Here is a 7,923-nt window from a genome sequence, read left to right on the forward strand (position 1 = left end):
TGTGGTGGCGCATGCCTTTAATCCCAGCACTCGGGAGGCAGAGACAGGCAGATTTCTGAGTTCGAGGTCAGCCTGGTCTACAGAGTGAGCTCCAGGACAGCCAGGGCTATACAGAGAAACCCTGTCTCGAAAAAAAAAAAACCAAAAAAACCCAAAAAACAAAAAACAAAAAAACAAAAAAAAAAATCAAGCCTCATGGTGATAGCAGTGGCTCATGCCTTTAATCAAGTGCTCAGGAGTTGAGGTTCAGAGCCAGACTGAGCTACTGAGTGTGTTCCAGGACAGACAGACAAGGCTACACAGAGAATCCATGTCTCAAAAAACGAAACAAAAAACCCAAAGATCAATATCCCCAAATCAACACACCCAGGTTTTTCAAGTCAGGTTTTCTCTGTGTAACCCTGGCTGTGGACCAGGCTGGCCTCAAATTCTGAGATCCACCTGCCTCTCTGCCTCCCAACTCTTGGGATCAAAAGCTTGTGCCACCACATGGCTAAGTTTTATTTTAAATACACTTATCAAAAAAGTAATAATTATATTGCACAAAACAAAAAACAGTAACAAAGAATTTTCACTTCAAATGATTCCTTCGAAAGTATATAAAAGTAGGCTACCAGTCATAAAATACTTTTATAACAGACTTCTATTAAAAGCAATTAAAAATTCTGTCCAGGGCTAGTTCAGTGATGGATAACACCCAGGAGGCAAGCCTGAGTTCCATCCCCAGCACCCCACCTGTCTCTTAGTAGGACCACAAGCTAGTGCAGCCATACAACCAGCTAAGCATGCAAGCTAACTTTTTAAGTTTTGGGGCCAAAAAACAAAAACAAAAAAAAACGTATATCACAGCCTTAGAACTGAACATTCGATTTGTATTTTATTTTGCTTTGGGCTTGTTTTTTTATTTTTATTTAGTTTTTGGTTATGTTTTGGGGGTTTGCAAGGGACAGGCAAGGTTTTGTTTCTTTGTCTTTGGCAGGTTGGCCTGGACCACACAGACATCTACCTCTGCCTCCTGGATACTGGAATGGGCTTGTTTAAAATGGGCAATATAGCTCAGAAAGTAAAGGTGCTTGCCTGCAAGCCTGTCAAATCTGAGTTTGAACTTTTGAGACTCAGAGTGGAAGGAGTACCCCTAAATTTGTACTCTGACCTCCTCTCACACACAAATATAAGTAATGTAAAATAATGATATTAGTCTGGAGGGAGAGTTCAGTGGTTAAGAGCATTTACTGTTCTCACAGAGGACCAGAGTTTAGTCCCAGCAACCATGAACAGACCACAAACACCTGGCTTCAGAGGATCCACTATGTGCACTTGTACTCACACTTACAACTAGCCACAAACACATTCATATAATCAAAATAGAAAGAAAGTACTACCTTAATAATGACATGGTCTACAATTACTATAGTTCACTTACTGAGATGACAATTGTGAATAATAATATGAACCATATATGAATTAAAAGGTCCCTTTTTCCTAGATACTTAAAAGACAAGCATAAAGTCATTTACACCTATGCACATCCAGATATCCAGGTAGCTTTGTATATAATCTAAGAGCCAACAACATTTACTTTCCTTTTTTATCATTATGTGTATGTGTCAGTCAGAGGACAAATTGTGGGACTTGGATCTGTCCACCATGTGGATACTGGGGATCAAACTCATATTGATAAGCTTAGCAGCAAGTGGTAAATAAACCACCTCACCAGCCCCACTTTCCTTTTCTTAAATAAAACAGATGTATAACGTGGATGCTCTAAACTAGAAAACCAACAATTATAAGATACTGAGTTTTCATCCCCAGAAACAAATCCTTTCATAATATGGATATTTTATTCAGAAAGTTATGTGTATAACAGATACCAAACACTACTCTGTACGAGTGCTGTGTGTTGACACACACCTGCTTTACAGCACTCAGGTGGCTTCTAAGGTAGAAAAAAGGCAGTTAGAGGCCTGCTTAGGATACATAAGGAATGAGATTTAAGTCAGTCAAGAGTGTCTGTAACTAACAAGAGCTCAAGGTCAGGACTAGCTCCACAGCAAATTCAAGGCCAGCCTGGGCTATACATAACAATAAGACTTCAATCAAAGGAGCAAGGGAGGTAGGAGGTGAAACCGCTCAGTGGATAAAGATGTTTTTCACTAAATCTGACTTGATTGACTCCAATCCACAGGATCTACATGGTGGCAGGAAAGCTGTAATCCTCATAAATTGATGCACATAAATACATATAAATGAACAAGTAAAAAAAAAAAAGAAATTCAAACAGACTTCATTAAACTTTTATAAATATAGAATTGTAATTTTTAAAACTGATTACTTCAAATTAAGTAAGATTCAGAGACAGTACAGGGAATGAAAGCACATTTGTACTCTCCATCAAATTATCAGTAAGCTCATGGGTGGCCGTGGACTTGGGGTGGAGGCTCACTACTCTCAACTAGAAAGAGTAGGGCTAAAGATATTTGAGACACAATATAGTAATGTTCTCATCCATCACCATAATAGCCTTTCCACTTCCTAACTACATGAAAAATAGCAAAAAATGTAAATACAAAGTTACAACACTCATAAGGTTCATCAGAATTACACTGTCATATTTATAATTCTTTACAAGAAACTAAAGTGAGCTATGCTCTTTATCACAGAAAAGGTCCTATGCAAGAAGCAACACAAGAGAAAAGGTCTATTTAAAGAGCTCTTAATACAAAATAACCACTGTCTATTTTCTCATCTTTGATGTTCATCAAGAAAAAAAAAAAAACTATTTTAGTGAAAACTAGTATTCTTAACTAGATTTTTTTTTCCACTATACCATGCTTTTTGTTGCCAAATATCCCTAGCATTCGTTAATTTAACACCTATTTGGCTAGAATAATTAAAAAACATTAGCCAGAGCATATATGTGGATTTTTTTATACACACACACACACACACACACACACACACGGACAGTAAGTACTTGTTTCAGAGCAAAGATACTGCCTTTATTCCAATTACTCAATGCCCTTCTTGAAGAAAAAAGGTAGAAAAACTTGAGATTCTAAGATCCACTATAGAGAAATGCCTTTATTGTCCCTACAATTAATACTGAATAACCTTACAATCATTAAGGATAAGAAAAAACCCAGTGAAAGGGCAACTGAGCATTTCACAGCTTTGCTGGCGCACCCTTACTCCACCCAGTCCTCTCTGCTCAATGGCTGCTCACAGCAGCCACAAATATTAGCCCATTTTTAAGGGGGTGGGAGGATGTACCAAAACAGGGTATGCTCTGTCAAAACCAACATATGCACAAATGTTTTGTTTAAAAAAAAAAAAAAACAAAAAACTGGTTTCCTTTCTGACTTTTAAAATTATATATACCAGCTTTAAATTTATTACAGAAGATCCTTCCCTCTGAAATCAAACAATGATCTTTTAAATAGACCGTGAAAGAGTAAATTACTCTAAATACATATTCTGTGTTAAAAAAAAAACAACACACACACACAATTTGTAACTGCCAATTATTTGCACAACTACGTCCTGAAAGACACATATTAGAAATAAAAGCTTGCTAAAGCCTTAATACCAAACCAATTTTTAAAGTTAAAGCTTTTAATGTAAATTCAGCATAGTATTACTAGCATACCCAACTAAGAATATTCCTGATTAAGGGATTGAATCCTGCAGCAATCAAGCTCTACTGCAGGGGGAAACACAGCAAACACTGCTGTGGCAAAATGAAGAGAGAAGACAATATTACTGGTATGAGGCCCAAACAAAGTCTTCACCATCCCACCCCCAGAAAAGAATTTTCACACAAAACAAGCCAACCCAACAAAAAGAGAATTGCTAAAATGACTTTTCTGTTACTGGATCTTTTAAAGGTTGTGAATCTTTAGGAGGGTGTGTTTGAAACTAAAGGTAAGAAAAGCAGTAATTTTATTTCCTCCCAATTGTCTCTTAAAGGCGGGAGGGGGGTATCCTTGACATGACATCGCCCACTGAGAATGAGACCACAAATCTGGTACTTTTCTTCAAAGGCACAATTTCTTAGCCAAAAATACTGATAGGAATTACACCCAAACCCAACCTCAACAGAAAATTTCCTGCGCTCCTCCCAAGGAGTTTCTTGCTAAGTCACTGGAAAAAACAGGCAGGATAACAAATAAAGCCAGGCACCTTGCTTTCTCCTATCTCAAGACAGTGAAATTCACTCCTCTTGAGAGTCAAAATAAGCCCACCGTCTCAAAAACATTTTCTCACCTGGGAGGGTAGAGAGGGTAAATAAATAGTCACAACGTTTACTAATGGACTGGAGAGATGGAATGAAGGGAATGATCGAGAACCTGGGAGCTCAGTGTTAGCAACGTCAAAAGACAACTCCCGTGCGAGGAGTCAGTAGCAAAAAGGAAAATCCTGCCCGATTCGGTGGGTGGATGCTGCAGATCTTTACTGAATACAGAGGCTGGACCACCACCGCACCGGGGGGCCGAGGGCCTGCGCGGCGGCGGGCCATCCTCCCCGGGTCGACCCTCAACCTAAGGACAAGCGGAGAACCGGACACCTGGAAGGCCTCGTAGCTGCGGGAGCCTCGGCGGCGAGTCGCCGGCCGCGGAGGGGTGGGGACTGCGGGTTCGCTTCCGCGGCCCAGGAGGGCTGAGCCCTTTCCCCAAGATCAGAGAGCGACCTGCTATCCACGCCCTTCCCACCCAAGAATACTTTTCTTGCTAAGTCACGGCGGCAGGAGGGCGATGCCGCCCGAGAGGCCGCGGCTAGAAGCCTCAGCAGCCCGAGTAACCCGCTGCCAGGGTCGGGGGGGACCGGAGGCAGGGCAGCGCCCTCCCAGGCCGGGGCCCCCTCCTCGGTGCCTCTCACTCAACGGCCGTCGCGGCCGCCATTTTGAGAGCGAGGAGAGGAGAAGAAGAAGGAGGAGGCAGCGGCGGCAGGGGGAGGGGAGAATGGGAGGGAGGGGACCGGCGCAGCCACATCGTCAGGCCGCCGGCCCGGCCCGCAGCCGCCCGAGCGCGATGGAAGAGACAGAGGGGAGGGCGCAGAGCGTCGCCGCCTTACCGGAGCGCTGCACCACCGCCTCCGCAGGGCCTCTTCCGTCCTTCACTCCCATCCACCAGCGGGGGAGGGGGAGGGAGAGGGAAGGGAGGAAGGAGGGAGGGAGGGAGGGAGGGGGAGGATGGCGCGCTGGGCCCGGTCCCGGGGAGGGGGAGGGGAGGGCCGCGGGCGGGCTCCTCGGCCGTTCCGGGGCTCGAGCCCTAGCCCAGCGTTCGCTCGTCCTCTCGCTCGCGCCTGAGCGCTGCCCTCCGGCTCCTCCTCGCTCCCTGGACTCTCGGCTCGCTGCTCGTCCGCTCCCTCACTCGCTATCTCGGCCGCCGGACTCCGCCGCCGCCCCGCCGCTCCAGCTCCGTCTGTCACAGGAGCTGCCCCAACGCCCTGACGTCACCGCGCCGCCGCCGCCCCAGACCCGCCAGGAAGAGGGAGGGGAGCGGAGGGCCCGCGGCGCATGCGCGGGCCAGGCCTGGCCCGGGCCGGGGCCTAAACCTGGGCCGCGCGCCCTTCCGTAGGGTGAGCTGGAGGCTGTACCCCGAGCCGGCGGGCAGGCTTGCGCCCGGTCCGCGGCTTTTCTCGCTTCTGCCCTCCCCCCCGTTCCCTTGGGAAGCGGCCCCTTTTGCTCTAGACTGCCTGACGGCTGGTGTCCATCACGACTCTAGCTCTGCTTCAACGGTTACTGCGCTGTCCGGGCGGACCGCGGGTCCCCGGCGCACTGGCATCTCGGACCCCTGCTGGCTAGAGCAGGAGCCAAGCCAGGATGCTTCCTTTCTGCCTTAGCCTGTGGGATTATCCCCCATCCCCCACCTACCCACCCCAAAGGACCAAAGTAAATTGGTGGGCTTGGGCAGAAGAGCTGTTGAGGTTAGAAGGCAGATGGACTGCCTCGTGTTCCTTTCTGGTACAGATTTTTAATTGGAAGGAATCACCCGTTGATGTGATTCAGCTATTCTTTTCCTTAGTCACATGTATGCATCAGAGATTCTGGAAACTGAAGTCCACAGAAAGACCTGGAACTTTATTCTCTACAAGACATGACTGTGTTTTATTATATTATGAATTGTATATTGATGACAAGTCTGGGGGATTTGTTGTCAATTTATTCCACAAAGAGACACTTGATTTTTGGAAGGGACGGTTTGGGGCTCTGAATAATTCAATATAAGATATTTCAGTATTGAATGAGATTGCTGTATTATCCACTTGTGTTTTCCAGCACTGAGGCTTAACTGATTTTATCACTTCCCTCTATGAAGGTAAATACTGTACAAGGTGCTTGGGAAGCTGCAGAGTTAATGTCTCCAGTATGAATCCTGGTGTCACCACTTGCTGGGAATGTGACCTTGACTAAATTACCATATCTCTTTTTGGCCTCAGTATCGGTATAAAATAAACCTAGTAGCCAAACAAAGTGGCACGTGGCACGTAGCCCAAGCTACTCGGGAGGCAGGAGACCAGCAGGAGCCCAGAAGTTCTCTGCAAGCCTCAAAAGCATCCTTTTTATAAAAAACAAAAAATAATGATGATAGTAATGAACAAGCTAGGGTGACTCACATCTGTAATCCTAACACTGAGGAGACAGACAGAGGCAGGAGGCTTGCCACAAGTTTGAAGCCAGCATGGTGGATATAGTAAGATACTATCTTAAAACAATGGTTTAAAGCTGGACATGGTGTTTTGATATCAGCACTGTGGAGGCAGAGGCAGGTGGATCTTTCCAAATTCAAGAGCCTTCTCTACCCAGTGAATTCCAGGACAGACAACCACTTAGAGAAACCCTGTCTCTAAGGATAAATAATAATCGAGCAAACCTTAGGTGGAAGCACACATCCTTTATTCCAGCATGGAATGGCTGAGGAATGAGGATCACAAGTTTGAGGGCTACCTAGAAAACTCAAATGTATTTAAATTTATCAGTTTTAAAAGGGTGAAGACATAGCTCAGTAGTAGAGTACTTGCTGAGAGAAAGAAAAGAAAAAAATTATAGAGAACAGACTTATCTGTGAGGCTTTTGTGAGATTAGATGCTGCATGGGTTAATGCATGAGGTTTGATTTGTAACTCATGTAACCATTACTGTCTAGTACCAAAGCCAGTCTCTTTGTTTTGGGATGGGTTATATTTACCCCTAGAAATGTTTGAAAAAACATAAGCCAATGACCTGAAGGGATTAGGTTTTTTTTTTTTTTCTTCATCAATATAAGAAACTAAATCAAATAATCTTTAAAAGGTTATGTCCAGAGTTTCAGTTTTTGGATTCTGTAGTCAAAACTACGGACAGCATGAGACAGAGGCTTGATTCTATTACTTACATCCAAAAGCAGCCAGGAAACAGTCAATAAATTAAAGTGTCCCTTATTCTAAGAATTCACCCACCTTTCATCTTTTATCTTTTGAAATATTTAATATTGCCTGGTATCTTGCTTAATATTTAATCAGATGAGTGAATCAGTTCTTTGGGTTTTGTTTTGTTTTTTTTAATGAATGCTCTAAAAGTCAACAAAATGCTTGGAAGCACATTGGTAAACACCAATTTAATACAAATAAGTAGCCTTAACTCCCATAAGCCTTGAGATCACATGTTTTTATGTATAGAAAAATATAAGACCTATATTGTATAATTATGTACTAAAATAAGTAAAGATTTTATTTTTGTAGCAGTCCTTCAAAAAGCAGTAAATTTCCTTTCAGGAAAGATATAACATTTTTCTCCCTGGATTATAATTTTTCTGAACAGATTATATGCTTAAGTTGACATGAAGTGCCAGGCGTGGTGGCACATGCCTTTAATCCCAGCACTCGGGAGGCAGAGGCAGGTGGATTTCTGAGTTTGAGGCCAGCCTGGTCTACAAAGTGAGTTTCC

General features: G+C 44.0%; 1 protein-coding gene across 2 annotated transcripts in view; it reads right to left on the bottom strand.

Moving 5' to 3' along the window:
* Positions 1–5,754, bottom strand: part of Pafah1b1 (platelet activating factor acetylhydrolase 1b regulatory subunit 1) — a 48,537-nt gene extending 42,783 nt beyond the window's left edge. The window contains exon 1 of one of the 2 annotated variants that reach the window (XM_021214078.1): positions 5,071–5,754. The gene's annotated coding sequence lies outside the window, so the exon portion shown is untranslated. Of the gene's footprint in view, positions 1–4,263; positions 4,926–5,070 lie in introns of those variants that run through there. The other variant, XM_021214080.2, reaches the window with a different exon arrangement.
* Between the last annotated feature and the right edge of the window lie 2,169 nt (positions 5,755–7,923).

This window comes from Mus pahari, chromosome 14 (assembly GCF_900095145.1).
Source record: "Mus pahari chromosome 14, PAHARI_EIJ_v1.1, whole genome shotgun sequence".
Taxonomy (NCBI): domain Eukaryota; kingdom Metazoa; phylum Chordata; class Mammalia; order Rodentia; family Muridae; genus Mus; species Mus pahari.